Below are 20390 nucleotides of genomic sequence, written 5' to 3'. Positions count from 1 at the left end.
GATCTGGATTTATTGCTGCTATTCTTTGTTGTGTTGTTATTGCGAAGAGTGTAATCTTGCCTAATTTGGGTAGTGGCTACGATTAAGATTGCTCAGATCAATCATCAGCAGAAAAGAACAGCAACGATCAATCTTTGCAGACTTATACAAAATGGTACAGCTCAAGTGGCATTGGTCCAAGAACCATTCTTCCGTAAGGGGAATTTCTATCTAGGAAACCTTGTGAACCCGGTGTTTGCTATTTTCAGTAAAAATGAAATGGCAAACTCGCGTGTCATGCCTCGAGCCTGTGTGCTTGTCAACAACACAATAGTTGCTACACCCATCTCTGAGATAACCACCAGAGATGTATGTGCGATCACAATTGATGTATTTGTTGGAAACCTCAACAGGAAATATGTCTATTGTTCGGTTTATTTACCGCATGATGAACCATCCCCCACGGATGCTTTCAAACAAGTCATCGCATACTGTATTTCAAAAGGCCTTCCGCTAATTGTTGGCAGTGATGCTAATGCTCACCATATCATCTGGGGCAGCTCAGACATTAACTTGAGAGGCTCCAGTTTGATGGAATACAGATCTTGCATTACTTAACATAGGCAACCGCCCAACCTTCATGGTATCTGCTAGAGAGGAAGTGTTAGACATAACGCTTTGCTCTAGTAGAATTAGTCACGAGCTGATCAATTGGCATGTGTCAGATGAAGAATCTTTATCTGACCATCGCTACATCTTTTTTGAACATTTAAATGTTACTTCGCAAACATTGCGTTTCAGAAATCCCCGGTCAACAAACTGGGATCTCTTCACTGATTTGGTTGCGGTCAAATTTCATGGATACTCACCATCCATTGACACTCCAAGTGATTTATATGATGCCGTTGATACCACAACGACCTTCATCATGGAAGCTTTTGAAGAAGCATGCCCTCTACGGTCTGTGAAAATCACAAGAGGAACCCCTTGGGGGAAATCTGATCTGGCAAAACTCAGGAAACAATGTAGAAAGAGTTGGAACAGACGACGTTCGGCTGGTTCGGAGGCTTTCAGGTCGGATCGCAAGGCCTACCAGAAAGCTCTCCGGACTGCTGAACGATCCGGCTTTAAAACCCTTTGTACAAATGTTTCCAGTTTGAGGGAAGTCAGTCGGTTAAGGTTGAAGCATTCATCATTAACATAACCGTCATCATCGAAAATTCTAAAGCAGTTTTCTCGCTCAAAACTCGAATGTTTGAATTGAAAATGTATTCACTGTAATACTTTCTGTGTCCGTAATACAGTCAATACATTTTCATTGCGGATATTTAAGCCCTGAACGAGAAAACTGCTTTCGAAATTTCAATGATGACGATTATGCCAATGACGAATCCTTCAACCTTAAATAAAATCCTTGCGAAATCTAAGGATTTCCGAGTGAACGAACTTCGTTTGCCAAATGGCGATCTGGCTTCCTCTGATGAGAAAGTTCTGGAATGCTTATTCAGCACACACTTCCCTGGATGTGTGAATTTTATATCTTCGGATGAACCTGATTACTTTTCATGTAGTTATGATTCCCTGGCCTCGGCTCGGAGTATTGTAACTATAGAATCGATTGAGTGGGCACTTAATAGCTTTGCTCCTTCCAAATCTCCTAGGGCAGATGGGATTTATCCTATTTTGCTTCAGAAGGGATTTGATCATTTCAAACTTGTTTTGAAAAAAATACTTGTTTGCAGTTTTGCTACAGTGTATATTCCCAAATCTTAGCGGGATATTACTGTGAAGTTTATTCCGAAAGTGGTTTGTGCGTCTTATGAAAAAGCAAAGAGTTTCAGACCTATCAGTTTGACCTATTTTCTTCTGAAATGCTTAGAACGCATTGTGAACCATCACATCCGTGATGTTCGTCTGGCCAACGTGCCTTTTCATGTGAACCAACATGCCTACCAATCTGGTAAGCCCACTGTGACTCTTTTACACAAGGTTGTTTACGATATCGAGAAAGCATTCGCTCAAAAGCAATCTTGTTTGGGTGTTCTCTTAGATATCGAGGGTGCCTTTGACAATGTGCCTTTCGATGCCATATTGGAAGCCGCACGGAGTCATGGTATATCTCCAATGATTTCCAATTGGATTCACCAAATGCTCAAAAACCGATATCTCTTCTCGACATTGCGTCTAGCAGGGATTAGAAAATTGAGTGTTTGTGGATGCCCCCAAGCGGTTTTCCTACTTATGGTTTTGCTGACGACTACCTAGCATTGTTAGTTGGTATGTGTATCACCACCCTTTTCGACCTGATGCAAAGCGCCCTTCAGGTAGTTGAGGGTTGGTGTCGCCAATATGGCCTTTCGGTTAATCCGAGTTAAATATCTATTGTTCTTTTTACGGAAAGGCGAAACCGTAATGGCATCTCTTTGATTCTGAAATCGATGTGACTAAACAGGTAAAGTACGTTGGAGTCATTCTTGATTCCAAGCTTTCCTGGACACCTCACATTGAGTTCAGAATCAAGAAAGCTTGTATGGCCTTCGGGCAATGCCGGCGAACCTTTGGTACAATTTGGGGTCTAAAACCCAAGTATATCAAATGAATCTACATAACTGTTGTTCGGCCAATATTGGCCTATGGATGTCTTGTGTGGTGGCAAAAGGGCGAAATGAGAACGATCCTATCAAAGTTAGGCCATCTGCAAAGGATGTGCTTAATGGCGATGTCTGGAGCGTTCTCTTCAACTCCCACGGCAGCGCTCGAAGTGCTCTTTGACGTTGCTCCACTACACATACATCTCAAACAAGAAGCACTTTCTTGCACTTACCGTCTACGGGTACTTGGTCTACTAGAGGAAACTCCTGTGAACCGCACATCAACACACACCTCGTTGTTTCCACTTTTGGTGAATTGGGACAAAATTGTCCTTGCTCCAAGTGGTCTTACAAATGCTTGTAATTTTCCATATAGGACATTTTCCACGAAATTCCCTTCCCGGGAAGAGTGGACATCTGGATATCTGGAAAGAAGTATTTCAGACGGCATCGTATGTTACGCTGATATGATGGCTCCCTTCTCGAAGGTCGAGCTGGTGCTGATGTCTTCTCTCGTGAGCTAAGGCTACATCAGTCTTACTCACCTGGTAGACACTGCACCGTTTTTCAGGCTGAAATCTTTGCTCTTATGTGCTGAGTGCAATAAGCACTTCAGCAGCACGTAATAAGCAAAGTAATATACTTCTGTTCAAATAGCCAGGCTGCTATTAAAGCACTTGCTTCGGTCAACTCTGGGCCGAAGCTAGTTATCGCTTGTCGAACTCAATTCGAAAAGCTGAATTTAGCAAACGCTGTTCACCTTGTATGGGTATCTGGGAATTCTTCCATTGCTCGAAATAAGATGAATTATCTCACACTGGAGCATCATATGACTTCATTGGCCCTGAGGCAGCTGTTTCGGTATCGAAGCGTTGGGTAAAGCTTCAGATTTACAACTGGACTACCACTGACCACAAACAAACAAAATTGTATTGTACTGAGTAATCTCCAGGGGCGGCAAAGTTTCTAACTTATCTGTCTAAGCCTAATCTGCCATAACTTACTTGGTTTCCCAAGGTGTTAATCCATATAATCATGGGCTCTCTTTAGGCATTTAAAAATTTAAAGAAAAATCCTCCAGTAAACTCTCAAGCGATTTTTTTTGGAAGTCAGCCGAATTTTCCCCAGAAAATCCTTTCGGTATTCCGCCAGGAATTGCTAAGAGTTTATTCAGACCTCAAATCCCTTGAAGGAACTTTCTGGGATTCTATCAGAAAAATTTACTGTGATCTTTCAGGATTTTTTTTTCCAAAGATTCTCTCCGAAATTTCAGCAGTTATTACACTGCAACCTTTTGCATGGCATTCTCAAGGAATTTTCAGGATTTTTGTCTCTGCAGGATTTTCTTCAATTTTTTTCAGGTAGTGCTTTAGAATGTTGTGTGTACTAATCCCTTCTGAAATTATATAAAAAAAAGTCTAAGAATAACTCCAGAGGAATTTCCAGCATCTCCGAGAGTTCTTCCAAGGATTCCATTCTCAAATCCTCCAAGGATCCGTTTGAAATTTATTGAGCATTGATTTCTTAAGAATTTCACCAGTACATTAACTGCAATTTCCGAAGACATTTAAGAGATTCCCTCTGTAGTTCGGATTTCTTCAAGAGTCCTTCCAGAAATTTATTCATCATTTCTATTTTTTTTTTTTTAATTATGTTCAGAGCTTCTCCTGACGTTTCCTATGGTGTTTTTTTGCGTGAATTGAGATGTCACTTTAAGCATATTTTTCCAAGAATTTTCCGAGAATTTATTTAGGAAATTCTCAAGAAATAACTTCAGAAGTTGCTTATGAAGTTTCGTCCAGAATCCCCTTGTGAAAATTATCCAGAATGTCTTCTAGGAATCACTTCCGTCCAAGTAATCCTCCAGGGATTTGTTCAGATTTTTTTTTTCAGGGATTACATACAGTAATTCTTCCAGTAAATATGTGTGCAGTTCATGAAGAAGCTTCTGAAAAATTCCCAGGAGGAATACCTGAAACCATTCCTACGGGAATTTTTGATGGAATTTCAGGAGCTATATCTGACGGGACCAAAGGCGCAATTAATAAAACAAACCTTTTGAAACTTCTGCAAAAATCCCTGGAGGAAATCTTTTAGAAATTCTCAAAGCAACCTTCGGAAGAATTTCCAAAGAAATCTCTGTAGATTTTTTTAATTATTTTTTGACGAACTGAGAAAAAAGCCTTGCTGATGTTCTTGAAAAAATCCTCTTTAAGAAAATATGAAGATGTCTCTGTAGAAATTCAAAATGAAATTCCCGAAGGATTTTCAAAAGGTGGTCAAGCAGGAATTTCTGAAAAAAATCTTGATGGAATTTTTGGAGAATTTTCCAGAAGAATTCCTGACAAGATTTCAAAAAGTGCTCTCGAATGTATATTTAGATGAATATTTGAAGGAATATCTTAAGAACTCCCTGCAAACCTGGAGAAACCTTTGGTGGACAAGTTGGAAGGGGAATGGCGTTCAGTCTTTGGAGGAATAACTCAAAAACGGATTCTTAAGCTTAAGAATCCGTTTTTGAGTTATTCCTCCAAAGACTGAACGCCATTCCCCTTCCAACATAATCACCAACAGTCGAAACTCGAAGAAAGTTAAACATGGCAAGTTTGGTGGACAAGTTTTAAATAATTAATTTTAAGGAAAATCCTGAAGGAATAATTATTCATGGGGGATTTTCTGAAAACATACTTGGACCAATTTGGGGATGCATCCTGTATGAAGACCTGGCAAATAAACTCTCGAAATAGTTTCAATCAAAATCCTGTAGAAATTCTTAAGAAATATTTAAGAATTTACTCCATAAAAAACTCGTGGAGAAATTCTTGGAGTTTTCCTCAGAGGAACTGGAGTACTGGAGAACTTTTTGGGAAAAATTCTGAAGGAATCTCTGTTTGAACGCTTTATTTTCATGATGACTGCCAGCGTTGACTTCCTTTACACACATTCATGCGAGAATTTTCAATGGAATACCTAGGGCAATTTCTGAACAAATCCTTGGATGACTTGTAGGAGAAAATCTAAATGAAGGTTTTGAAAGAAACCACTGGAATGAATTTCTAATGCAATCCCTGTAGGAAATTCGACGGAAAAGGATTCGGAAAGAAACCTTGGAAGATTTAAGAGCGAATTCTTGAAGGTGGACATGGAACAATTTCAGAATGACACCAAAGAAGATTTTTTAAAGCATTCCTTGGACACATTTATGAAAGAATAAACTATTTCTAGAGATCCTCAAAGAAATGTTCAAAGGAATTCCTGGAAGAGTTTCTTAAGCAAATTTTGAAAATATCTCTGAAGGAGTCTGTAGAAAATTTTCTACAGAAATTCTTGGAGAAATGTTTGGAAATCAGTTTTGAAGGAATCCATGGATGATTTCCTAAAATAATGCTAGAAATGAAATGAATAATGAAGAAAGCTATAGAGGAATTTCTGCGGAAACCTATGGAAACTTTTCTAGAGATATTCTTGGAGAAAATTCTGAAAGCCCCCCTAGAGGGAATTCTACAAGCAAATGAAACAATCCATGAAAGATGTTCTATAAGGATTTTCGAAAAGAAACTGTGGAAGGCTTTTTGAATTGATTTGCAAGAGAATTTCCAAAAACAATCCATGGAGCAATGGAAGGAGTCCAAATGAGGATCCATAAGAAGTTCGGCAAAAAATTTCTGTTGCTTTGCAAAAAAATTCTATAAATTTTCTCAGTACAGAGATGAACCAGCCCAGGGCTGAAAATCTCTTTAATAAAGACAAAAAAAAATATATAAATTTTCTAAAAGAATCCCTAAAAGAATTCCTTTAGATTTTCTCAGAGAAATCTCCAAATGTATCGCTGGCAAAAATTCTTAAAAAAAAATCTTTTCCCACATAACAATCAACAATTATGTGTAGGGTGGCAGAATATTTTGTAAGTTTTCTTAATGAATCCTTCGATTAGTAACTTGGAGTAACCTCGACGACACCACTGAATATTAACCTTCATCCAGTCAACAAACATTTCTCACCTTTGGAGAAGCACAAAAATGTCTATCAACGGAATTTGATGAAATTTCCACAACTTCACGGAAAACTCTTCTAGATTATGATGCTAGGGACATGGGTACCTGGTCCACATGCTTTCGGAGTAATTCTCCATTGTTCATGGGATTAATCCATGAAGTCCACCAGGAATTAATCCATGAATTCCTGCAGAGTTTCCTCTACGAATTTCTTCAGGGATTCCTCCGGAGATATGTTCAGGGATACGCCTGGGAATCCATACAAGGATTTAGCCATGTATTTCCCATAGAATTGATCCTAGAATTTCTCTAGACATTCCACGACAAATTTCGTCCCTTAGGCCCTTTGGGTTCCAGAATCACTAATTTACTCTAAAAAAAATATCGGGGTTTTGAAATTTGGCACTTTGCATACACAGTAAAACCGCTCAGCACTAAAATGTGTAAGCCCTACTCATAAGCGCATAATTTCCAGACCACACAAAAATGTGTTACAGTTACACATTCTCAAAAACAGCTCGTACACTCGTCCAGATGCGAAATGTCGATATTTTTTTTGTTTTCCAAGGTCACTAGTAAACCTAGCTAGATTGCTGTACAAAATTTTTTGCGGATTTGACGATTTTGCAGACACAGGAGTTGATTTTGTGAATGTGCAAGGGTTACACATTTTTGGTGTAGTCTGGAAATTATGCACTTTTGTGCTGAGCGGCGTTAGCGTGTAGATTTTACTTATGCCTTTTGCGCCACAAATAAATATCAACCGAAATCGTTCATTTTTGCACTGGTCGCTTAATTTGACCAGGAGATCATTTGCTATTTTACAAATCATATCCCGGTTGATTTTTCAATATAAGCCTTACCCTAGAGAATTATGTCAACCTAATGTGAGCTTAGTTTGCACCATTGTTTCATGTTTGATGTACCAATGATGAGCACTTGGAAATGATACACTGGAAAACCTCGATGAAGGCAACCCAGAATCAATGCTTGGCCTATACATTTACACACAAGGACCCAGATTTGATCCAGAAGATCTGATTGATTTGTCTTTATTTAAGAGACTTTCAGCCCTTGGCTGATTCGTCTCTCGCACTATCAAGAAGAACGTTTAACCCTAGTAGAATGTTGGGGTCAATATGACCCAAATAGGCTCGCTGAACGAGCACTACGTCATCGTGGTGCGCCTAGCTTAACATCTTCGGAGGGTTAATGTAGAAACGCACAAGCTATGGAAAACTTTTGAAAGCGGGATCGACTTCTAGTCAGAAAAGTAATTGTATGCTAACAGACAATTGTAACTTGCCACCAATTGATTAAACCTGTTTGTTTTAATTTAGCGACACTAAACCATTATTCTCATTGATTGTGGAAGTTTCCAAACAAACCGTTGTCATCCGCTATTTGCGGTCAACACCGGTCGCATCGGCGGCAGGATCGGATAAATTTAAATTTCTAAACATCCCGTCATCGCAGAAAACCGCTCGTTATCGATTAATTCTTCTCAAACGATTACATATCTTACATAAGCGCCATGATTGGTCGTCGTCGTCGTTGTCGAAGTGGCATGGTGGCGGTACTTATGTACAGACGAACAAACGGGTCCGGAACTCGGTGAAGGTTAATGGCGGCACGATGCATGTTGCAGCTAACTGGCTAATTAATGGCTAAGCAGGATTACGTGGTGAATATTGGCAAGGGAGTGAACATAGTTAGGTGCATGCATATACCTACGTACAAACTCAACCGTTATAGTGACATCATTTCTCGCGTCGAGCAAGGTATCAGTTTGGGTTTTCCAATCCTAATCGAACCACAAAGACAAATTTGGAAATTTTGTCAATCAACAAGACTGATTGATTGAGGAATTATCAGTTTATCTGTTATCCATGTGGCAAACAGGAAGAACGAAAAGTGACCAACCAGGGTCAAACCAAGTTTTTACTTTTCAAATCAATTTCGCAAATTAGCACAAAACTGCAACCAGCACACGTTACCAGATCATCATCATTATCATCTGCAGCGCCGCGGTGACGACCTTTACCGTAGTCGCTGTCGTCGTGGGTCAGATGGGGCGCGATGACCTTTTCCGGTGATCTCACGCTCTCCAAATCCGTTTCACACCTAGCTGATCGCAAGCTATGCGAGCGCCGTCTGCTTGCTGTCGATAAGATTCGAGGACCGAGGAAATATTTATCAAATAGTCAGAAGAAGCGTCTATATGGCATCCGACTTTTTTTAGAAGTAGTGCCTTGGAACATTTGGACAGGAGCACCTATTTTGAGCACTTGCTGCTATAAATCAGTCAATTTTAAAACGATTAACTTGATTTTTGAGACACAATCAGATTCGCACAATATCTGGCCATGTTCAAAAATTCAAGTCAATCGGTTTGAAATTGACTGAAATATAGCAGCAAGTGCCCAAAACAGGAGCTCCTGCCCGAATAGTCCCAGACCCTACCTACTGTACTGAGTACCGATGCAGTGCTGGGCTGTCTTTAGTTCAAATCGAGTTGTACGTTTTTTGAAGCTGAACAAAGTACATTTTAAAATTTAGATTCGGAATTATAAGAAGTTATAATAATGGCAATAAGAAACAGTGCAGTGTTTGAAACAGAATTAAGCAGTTTGCACGAATAAAGGCAGGTTTTGTGAAGTCAAGTTTTTCTACTACTTTCCAACAATGATCTAGACCAACAAGTGAACAGTTTGGAATAATCATAGCTCGTTTCAGATTTTCCGCCTCCTTTAGTACATATTTCAATTTAATCATGCAAACTTATCCCATTATCAGATAGAGGAGAGTCTGCCATACCTGTTGCTGATAGGTAATTACATAAATAAATGGAAATACGTTTAGCAGGAACGAGAGTAGCAGAAATTCTCAGTTACACCCTTTTCACATCTAGTCTAGAATTAACAGCTGAATGAACCGAAAAAGTGTTGCTTAGCACCATACAAATAAACATTTTGGCATACAAATTGAGTGTGCTCCGCAGTTATAGAATTGATTGGTATATTTTTACCTGTACTAACAAGATTTCTAGCCTGGAACTAGTTTGTTTCGGAAATCTCGACTTGACTTTCCTTCCCAAAAAACACTCATATTTTAAGAGTTTAACGGGTCACGTGCTTGAACTATCCATACCATACCATACCAGGTCCGCTATTGCCGCTCCACTTTCTTTCGCTAACGGCTATTGATGACATCGACGATGGAGCTCCATGTTGGAAAACCAATTGTGAGGCCACCATGCACGAATTTTATACCCCAGGATTCTGTTGATGAAATCCTGCAGCCGTTGAGTGTTCTCCACTGATACACACCAGGTTTCACCGGCATACAGCAGCAAATATTTCACGTTCGAGTTGAAAATTCGGATTTTGGTGCATTGAATGATTTGATTGTTTTTCCATACTCGCAAAAGCAGCCCTCACCTTCTTGATCCATGCATCTTTGTCAATCTAGGGGCTGTCATAGGCCGCCATTGGAAGCTTTCAACATTCTCCACTGATCGCCCAGTTACCGTGAAACTGGATGGGTGACCGAGTTTACATCCAACGATTTGGTTTTGATGGTACGAGGAGCAATCGGCAAGATTGTCGAACTTACTCTGCATATCAGAGTGCCGTTGAGTTAAGTAAGCAACGTCATAAGTCAGTTCAAAGTCACTTAGGTGCTCCATGGTAATGGGCTGCCACAGCAATCCACGGTTTGGTTCAAGAACAATCGCACCAATCGGGACCTCGTTGATTGCGATGAGGAACAGTAGCGGAGATAGTATACATCCTCGCATCACTCCACCAACGACCCGGATGGGATCGAACAAGACACCGTTGGGAAATACTCTGCACGAAAATGCATCGTACTGTGCTTCAATGAGGCCAATGATTTTCTCAGGGGCACCCTTGCACCTGAGGGCTTTCCTCCCACATGTTTTCGTGATTGAGATGGTCGAAAGCGTTCGTAATCAATTAAGGTAGAAATATTCTTCAAATTCGTTGATTTGTTCCAAGATGATACGAAGCGTGGCAATATGGTCCACATGTGGCAATATGGTTCCACAGTGCTCGAACCAACGCTTACACTGGTCGGCCAGTAGCTCTCCATATGTGTCTTTCACGGGCATCGCAGCATTCATCTTGGTCCCACTAAGGCGACATGAGATATCGTAAAGGAGACGAGTGTTGCCGATATTTGAGGTTTTCTCGCCTCCGTCGGCTAGAGAGTCCGCCCACGCTATTTTGTCCTCGCTGCATGAGCGCTTCACTTCCTTCTCGAGAGCCGAATAGTGCTGACGGGCTACGGGCTTTGGCGCCTCGTGTTTTTGCTCGCTCTATCGCGGCTTCGGCGTTCCTGCACTCCTCTATCTTCCTTCAGGTATCATCTGTGATCCACTGGTTTGTCCAGGTGGGTAGATCACCAAAATTATTCTCGCCGGTGGCGATGAAGGCGTTCTTGATGGTGCACCATTGATCTTCTACGCTTCCACCTTCTGGAATATCCACACGCATAGAAATCCGTTCCAGAAATCGTCCACAATCAGTCACGATATCTGGAACACGCTAGATTTTCATTTTCGATTATACACCATGAATCAAAATCACAATAACGTGAACTTTGTTCCACAGTGCAAACGTAACGCCTGTTATCTCTTTACAAGAATGGGAACTTATTTCACGGCGAGAGAAACTTTCTTCACGGAATCAGGAACCCAAATCACGGTTCTTGGAACCCAATTCATGGTCTGCAATCCACTCTGCAGAAAGGAGCAGAGTTCGCAAACACGTCAAATTCGATTCAGATATGGGCGTCAGTCGGCGTGTGTTAAACCGGCACCCAATTTTCTCGTCCTGTCGATGATTCGTAGCAATGCGCAGCCGGATCTCGCCGATTGTTTGAAAGATGATGATCGGACGCACTGTCGACGCTGCGTTTGTTCTGTACATCAAGAAGGCTCCGTCTCCATTTTCGGCTGATGCAGACGTGGTCGACTTGATTTTTCGTGACGCCATCACGGAAAACCCATGTCACTTTGTGCACTGGTCGATGGGGAAAGAGCGATTCCCTAATCACCATGCCACCAAACAACAACTTTGGATCTCATATTCACCACTGACACCGAGTCCTGCCAAGTTTCGGTAACCGATCCGATAATAAAGCACGAAATTTACCACTACTCAATGCAGCTGACGATAGCTACAGATAATCTGCGTGAGTTGGAAGCCGGAACGTCCAATATGCACTTGAATCTGGAGTTAATGGATATGGAATCGGTTAAAAGGGCGCATTCGGATATTTTGTGGAACAACGTGTTTATCTCACAGACTATGACCGTGATCCAGACGGACATAATGAGCAGGCCGTGTCGATGCTGGAATTTCTCACCTGTCTCGACGTTTTCAATTGGTCGGGGTTCTGCTAAACCGAACCAAAGACCATTTTTTTGAAAAATTGAGTTTTCTTAACCATTAGATGAAGAATATGATGATCTTCTTTCCGTGTAAAAATCCAGTAATTCTGACAGCTCTTCGTGAAGTAAATTCAAAATTTCTGTTTGGCAGAACATACAAAAAATAAAATTGCATCCAACCAGAGTGAACTGTAAACCATTCCATAGAATCAGCGAAATATTTAAGTTTTGGTCCAAATGATGAACATTTCAATTTTTCCTCATCGCCGTCAGATTTCTAACTTCTAACCGACTCATAGTAACAATCTGTGAGAGAATTTAAGATGTAAAGAAAAATACGGGTGTTGGAGGATCCAATTATGTTTCGATGGCGTTGATCGCCATTTTTCCAAATCACATTCAGCCAGACCGAACCAAATCCACTGCATTTAAAAATCAATTTATTCTCAACAATACAAAAATGAACTGGTTTTGAATACATGCGTTATGCCGATACACCTCATACTGATTATTTAACCCAGGAGCCGTCATTGAACAACAAGGCTAATAAGAATAATAAAGCTTGAAAAAAACAAACACTTAGTTCACTTTGGCTGATCAAAAATTGGCGTTTTCACGAAAACCATCCTTGAGAAGAATGTTTGAAACTTGATTCAGACGTAACGACTGACCTTCAGCTAGTTAAAATGACCTAGAGGTAACGCGCTTGGTAATCACTTAAATGATCCAAGTTCGAATCTCTTTCATATTTTAGAAATCTTTTTTGTACTTAGTTCACTTTGGCAGAACATTTTCATGGTTTTCTTCGACCAGCATAAATTTGAAGTACACAAATTGCTCCACCTTCACATCTCAGGATCTCAGAACATGCACGGACATCATTTGGCATAATCACTCTTGCTCTGTGCCTGCACAGTACACATGCACCGCCTATAAAATAAAAACATGGGTGGGAAGGGCTGAGCTGGGAGGGCTTCCGCCGTTTACATTTCACACTATTTTGAGACCTCTGTGCTACCATACTACGCGTGCTCTCTGATTCATGTAAAGGATTGTGAGTGATATCGATTTCAACTTCATAGACACTGAAAAATCGAGATTTTTTATCACATTCCGACTGGTTTTCTCTGAAACAAAGAAACACAGTCAGCCATACTGAACTATAAACCATATTCCAATGTTTTTGTTCAGCAAGAGTGAACTGAGTGCAAAGTACTGAGAAATTAAATGTTATTATATCAATGATTTTAAATAATTTACATTTATTCTTCATCTCTGATGGTTAATAAAGGCTTGTAAGTTACATGTGTGTGAAAAAGTTTCAAATAATCTTAGCTGTTGTTTATTTCTGAGTGGTTGATCTTTAAGCTTAATTATCTCGGTATAAACTTTTTGGCGCTTAGTTCGGTTTAGCAGAACCCCGGCCAATTGTGAACAAGAACACTCTTCATTCGTTTGCAACAGCATGGACTTCAACGTTTTGTCTTTCTACTTCGTGCTATACAGTATCTTCGCACGTTTCGCTCCTTTTTCGAGAAATTCCTCGAGCAGGGAAGACCGGTATCCTGAATGGTTTTCGCCGATACTCATCCGCGTTCTCAAGGACAAACGGAAAGCATTGAAGTGAAAACGCCGCCATCCTACACCGGAAAACGTTGCCTCTTACAAACAGCTACTGGGAACTGGGAACGCCGCTTCATAAAAAGGGCTCTCGTTCAGACGTAGAGAACTATCGAGGAATAGCTATCCAATCAACGACGCCAAAACTGCTCGAGCGGATAGTATACTCCCATCTAAGCGAACGAATTAACGACCAAATTTCCGCGGCACAGCACGGGTTCCTTAAAAGAAAATCGGTAGTGACGAACCTGTGTGAGTTCAGTTGCATGATCATGCACTTCATATTCAAAGGCTATCAATTTGACTGCGTTTATACGGATATGAGTAAGGCTTTCGATGTCGTGAGTATTAACAGCATAATAAGTGCAGTAGCTGATTTCGGGATTAGTGGAACGTTATTCGAGTGGATCTTGTCATATCTGCAGAAAAGAGTACAATTCGCCAAGGTGCTCAACAACACGTCCAGTTCGTTTAGCGTGCACTCTGGGGTTCCACAGGGTAGCCACCTGAGCCCACTGCTGTTCGTTATGGTTATGAATAAGTTGCCGTCATTCATGACAAAAGTGATTGTATTAATTAATCTATGCAGATGACGTAAACATATTTCTACCGGTGAAAGTTGCCACTGATTGTCTCTCACTTCAGCGCGATTTTCACAATTTTGAGAGATTCGTCGAAGTAAGCGGATTGAGCATCAATCCAAGTAAATGTTCAATTGTTACATACTGCAGAAGACTTCAACCGGTAGCATTTGACTACAACTTGAATGACACCGTCTTGCAGCGCGTAGAAAATGTTCGGGATCTTGGTGTGACAATGGATCAGTGCTTGACATTCAATGATCACATCACCAGAGTTGTTAAAGAGGCGTTACAACTCTTCGCAGTCACTCGACGTTTTGGCAGAGACTTCACCGATCCTCATGTGATCCTGACAATTTATGCCAATCTTGTTAGGACAAAACTTGATTTCGCGAGCGTGGTGTGGCGACCACAATATGACGGGTTACGTACAAAAGGCTGAATCACATAAGGCTGAATGATTAAAATGCTGAAACACATAAGGCTGAATGATCAAAAGGCTGAAAGCATCAAAAGGCTGAAAGGTATCAAAAGGCTGAAAAGTTTTGAATGCTGTAGAGAATCGAATGAAATGACATTTTGAACATTAATGGCTACCCAAGCAACACACATGTTATTTAACAGTTACAGCAGCGCAAGTTTTGGTTGTATAGAAGTTTATTTCACGTAATTCTAACACAATGTTGAAATAACATCGAATTAACTTCTATACAACCAAAACTTGCGCTGTCGTAACTCTTATATAACATGTGTGTTGCTTGGGTAATATATTGATCTTTGAAAAACATTCGACTCGACTTGAAATGATCATAGAAAAATAAAAGAATCTTTGGAATTTCGGTCAAAACCCATTTTACGGAAGAGGAAGTATATAACATTTAGTCGATTGGACTATTCATCGAATGGACATCTGGTCACGTGAGCTAAGGCTCTAACTGATGAAAAGACATTCGAGTGAATCATAATATTATAGATTTTGTTATCATAATGTCTATGTTAATGTACTTTATTCAGTATCATATCGGCTAATACTCCACAAATACTAAATTCAAATTGACGAAAAAATTCGCCAATATTTCATTTTCACTCGTTTGAAGTATTTTGAATAACACGGAAACTGGGTTGAATGAGTCTTAGATGCAAACAATTGTAACTATTGCTCAAGAATGTTTGAACTTTGTTCAGTTCAAAATTTCTAACGCATACGAGCTCCAAATTAAACGCCAGTAGGGTACCGTGGGATCCGCGAAACTGAAATGGCTATACCTCCACCATGTTTCCACAGATTTCAAACATATGGAGCTCATTAGATTCAGAAACTCTTCTGCTATTGGAATCATATCTGAGCGTACCAGTCCGGTCAACATGGGTTTTGGAAAATCCAGATTTCAAATCATATAATTTAACACAATACAGTAACGGAGTTAACGGCATGAACCATCGAAAATCATAAAATTGCCTAAACGAATAGAGTCTGGTCGTCAGTCCATCAGTTGGCCATTCATGATTAACCCTCGAGCGATCGCGCTGTTGTATTTTATACAACACGTTGAAAAAATCTCGCTTTCTGTACTCAGCACCAGTGTGGTGCTAACCCAAGTAGTCAACCGCGCGAGTTACGGAAGGTTAAGTTTCTTAAGGAACCATGACAGGAAATAAAAACTTTCTTATACTTCACCCCTCCTCAGCCTAATAATGTATTAACGTAGGAGATTTTCGGGTTTTCCAGAACTCCGGGGACTATACCGCTTTATTCGCGTCGACAGAAACTATTTCCCATATATGTCAAGCAATGTTGTGCGCATAGGAGTTCAGAACCGGATTGCAGCACCACAGTGTGAACGCGATCAATTTGCGTTGAAGTTCATACTCGGCACACTGCGATCAAATATATTTGAACATGCAAATTGAACGCGGCATAAACTAATGGAAAGAACTGCACCCGTAGCATGCTGACTAACATGTTACCCTGGTATCTGTGAAACTAAAATGGTCATATTTGTGCCATTTTTTCGTCAATTTTAGCAATCTTTTGGACTAATTCGATTAAGAATCTCCTTCTATTTATTGAGAGAGTGAACAAGCCTGACTATCGTGTGTTTCGAAAAATCCGAATGCCTAGAGCTGTATTTCAATATCCGAGACCACAATGTCGTACCAATGTGACGCATTTTCCCGTGACATAACATAAATAATAACGTCCAAACATGGAGATGCGGCACAAGGTCCTAGTCCTAGGAAAGAAGGCACATAGGATTTAATGATGAAGATAAGCGCATATGAACTCAGAGCCAAATGATGTTCTTAAGCAGCAAAAGCTCTGACAGGCATGTTCAATTCTTTGTCGTCCAAAAAATTTAAAGTGTTCAGTTCATTTTTGGCTCGCGTTCAGTTCGAATACAATACTATTTGGAAGAATAGCCTATGTTTAAAAGAAGGAGAAACATCTGGTAAAAAGTAAGCAGCTTCAACACCTGAACTTAAATTATTGTTCGTTCAACATTTTAAAAGAAGCAACATCTTTGAGAAAAAAAAATGCTGCAGCTATAACATCCAAACACAGTAAGAACAGCCTATGTTCAAAAGAAGGAGAGATCTCTGATAAATCGTTTTTAAGGAACATGCGCACGCAGAAGCTCGCTGCTTTTTACACATTGGTAAGAATGCCAGCACTGAATATATGCATATACCACAAAAGAACAGCCCATTTAAAAAAAGAAAAAAATCTATCATGGGAGAGTTATTAGTATGGAGATAATATCATCAAACCTTTGCACTTAGTCGTTACACTAATACTTACTCTCCCATCAGAGATCTTTCCCGCTTTTTTAGATAGGCTGTTCTTTCGAGGTATATGCATAGATCATAATTTAACTGTTCAACTTGGCTGTACAAGGGACAACTAGTAATATTGTAATATTATTGTAACTAGTAATATTGTACAACTAGTAATCCTCCTTAGAATTAAAATCATAATAACCCATTCGGCTAAGTGCGTTTCATGTTTTCAGCCTTTTGTTATTTCAGCCTTTTGTAATTTCAGCCTTTTGTTACATATCCATAGTTTCAGCCTTTTGTATTCAGCCTTATGTGCATTCAGCCTTTTGAAATTCAGCCTTAGGGGCTGTCCATAAACCACGTGGTCATTTTTTGGGAGATTTCGAACCTCCCCCCCCCCGCCGTGGTCTTTCGTTCATACAATAAAAATTAAATTTGTATGGACCGTGGTCTTTGACCGAACCCCCCCCCCCCCCCCCATCATGACCACGTGGTTTATGGATGACCCCTTATGTTACCATCCCAATATGACATACACGTCCAGAGGCTAGAAGGAGTGCAAAGAAAGTTTTTAAGGTATGCACTAAGAAACCTCGGATGGACCGCAGCAGAACTTCCTCGATACGAAGATCTTTGCTGTCTCGTTGACCTGGATACCATTAGGAGTAGACATAAGATCGCCGATATTGTGTTCTTCTGTAATATTCTAAGCGGACGAACAAAAAGTCCTTTCCTGTACGACCGACTCAGTTTCAACAACAGTCCAGTGTCACTTCGCCGGAGAAGGGTATTCGATCCTCCATTGCGGTCGAGAAATTATGTAAGATTCATGAATGAATTCAACGGACTACAAGATGTAATTTATCTTAATATGACTACAGAAGTGATTCGAGATAGATTAAGATTATTTTTTTTAGAAATCAATGGACAATATAAAAACTAATGTTTTATCTAGTCTTTAAGTAACGGGCTTGCAGCCTATAGTCCAAATACAAATACATTGTTGCCACAAAACTCTGCAAACAGCTCTCCGTTTTTGCTCATTTCTCCGAGACCATGGCGTCCCATGACGTGCTCAAAGTCCAAGTTGTCGGAACTAACCTTTCGGAATCAGGTCCACGACAGCATTCAGTTGACTGTAAAAGTTCTCATTATCTTGCCGGCAGCATCGGTTGGCGCGTAACATTGGACCATGGTAAGGTTTCGAACCCGTATTCTGAATCTGGCTACAATTATCCTCTCATTAATAGGTTCCCACTTCATGAGCGCAGCGTGGGCGTGAGCGCTGAGCAGGAAACCAACTCCACGGTGGCGAGGAGCGTGTGCACCTCGTAGAAGTAGAGTATAGCAGAATTTGGCCCGACGCCAATCTGTGTTCTCCAAAGTTCGGTCAACGGACTTCGCTCAGTCCTAGGATCTCAAGCTTCATACGGAATGCCTCATTGGCTAGTTGTACCAGTTTACCAGTTTACTTAGCTGGCGATCTTTGTCATCTTGGTCATCTTTCACCCGTGGAAGTATGAGGTAGGAACTTGTGAGGACCAGAGCTATGTTGGATGCTTTCCTTTTCGACTCACCGTTTTGTAGCCCATTTGTGAGCGATGCCTTACAAGAATTCTGTAAGGAATATGGAATCCAACTGCGAAAAATCCCCTTCTACTGGCCACAGGCCAATAAGGAGGTGGAAAGGGCAAACAGGGCGCTCAAAAAACGTTTGCAGATCGACCAGACTACAAAATCTGATTGGAAATGGGACCTACGTATGTACTTGTTGATGTACAACTCATCTTTGCATTCGACGACTGGAGTAGCTGCGTCCACGCTAATGTTGGGAAGAGTTCTTCGAGATAAGCTACCTGGATTTCCATCGTTTGGAATGAAAACTTTTAATTCGACAAACTGGTCACCCTACACCACCATGCCCATTGCAATTTGGCAACTCTATTTTTGTTTTTGTTTTGATTTCCGGATTTGTTATGATACATAATTTCAAAAGATATTGCGGTGGTGCGAATAAAAAGCTCGTTCTTTCTATGATTATTGCCATCCTCAGTTCATTCCGGTTGGTCTCCAGGCGGTTTGGGTGTCAAATAGCACCAACTCAGAGCTTCCGGAATAAGTGGCCGCAAGAGGAGCTGCTGCGAGGGCTGCTGCGGGTGCGAGTGTAAGCGCAATATCAAACTGTTTTGAATTTACAGTGTACATCGCTGTGACATTTGAGTACTTTTTAATTCGATATATGTCGAATAAGCGGGGTACGAATTAAAAAGTGTTGAATTAAAACGTGTCGAACCAGCGAGGTAAGACGGTATGACAATATAGAAATTAATGCAATGAAAGGCAAAGAAAGCTCTTCAATTGATAGCTAAGGAAGTGCTCAAAGAATGCTAAGTTAAGGTGAATATATAACGAAGCCACACCTCGAATTGCATTTGAAATTATTGTACATTTGAAAGGTTCTGATTTTCGTCTCTGTGTTACTGCAGTCGTAATTCAAACGACTATGGCTGTTTTGGAGTTACGGTGAAGGCGGGCGCATTTTGCCCCAAGAGTATCGCGATTTTGGACCTTAATACACGCGTTTTTGCACTTAAAACGGCACTTTTTTGCGCAAATCATAAATTTTGCGAGTGAGCCAAGAGATTTTCATATCAAGTTTTGCAACTTTGTTCCATTTTGACATTCAAATCTGCGAAAAAAATTTTCGTATTCTTACAACAGAAATGGCTCAAATCGTCTTTCAATTTCAATATTTTATTGGTTTGTTGAATTGCAAGTTTTATTGATTGAGAAGAAATAAACTTGAAAATGCTATCGATTAGTGTTAATATGTCAAATGAAAAATTGTATTACAGTAAAACCTCCATGAGTCGATATTGAAGGGATCATCGACTCAAGGAAATATCGAGTAGTGGAACAAAAATCCTTTGGGAAGCTTTTCGGGGGGACCATCATAGTAACCCAGAAATTATTTTTCAGTATGGAAAAATTTACCTCCATGAGTCGATATCGAGTCAAGGAACATCGACTCATGGAGGTTCAACTGTATCAGAGATGTGGGTCGTTTTACCCTGGTGGCGCGTATAAAACCGATTCCCCCAGCTTTTTCTTCTTGAAAGTGCGTAGCTCACCTAAATTGTTCACGTCGATGGGAATGAAGACGTTCTAAGTTGCTCTTCATTGATCTTCTATGCTGCCTTCTTCATGAATATCCGCTGCACGATTCTCCAGCTGCTCAAGAAGGAAACTTTTACCGTGGCGTCTTCTAGTCTTCGTGTATTGAACCGATGCCAAATTTCTCCTCACGTTCTCACAAAATGGAAAGGATTGCAACTCGAGATGAACTAGCCCTGAGCTCAAAATCTTGTTGATAAAGATACAATAGTTATTGAACCGATTCAATGTTGAAATTCGCCTTCATTTATTACTC

At 40.4% G+C, this 20390-nt stretch overlaps 1 protein-coding gene across 1 annotated transcript in view; it reads right to left on the bottom strand.

The window, feature by feature from the left end:
- LOC115254164 (soluble guanylate cyclase 88E) overlaps positions 1-20390 on the bottom strand; it is a 538233-nt gene that overhangs the window by 3077 nt on the left and 514766 nt on the right. The window lies entirely within an intron of this gene.

The sequence above is a fragment of the Aedes albopictus genome, chromosome 3 (genome assembly GCF_035046485.1).
Source record: "Aedes albopictus strain Foshan chromosome 3, AalbF5, whole genome shotgun sequence".
Lineage (NCBI taxonomy): Eukaryota > Metazoa > Arthropoda > Insecta > Diptera > Culicidae > Aedes > Aedes albopictus.
The sequence above is the reverse complement of the archived record's forward strand: the minus strand, read 5'-3'. Positions and strand labels throughout refer to the sequence as shown.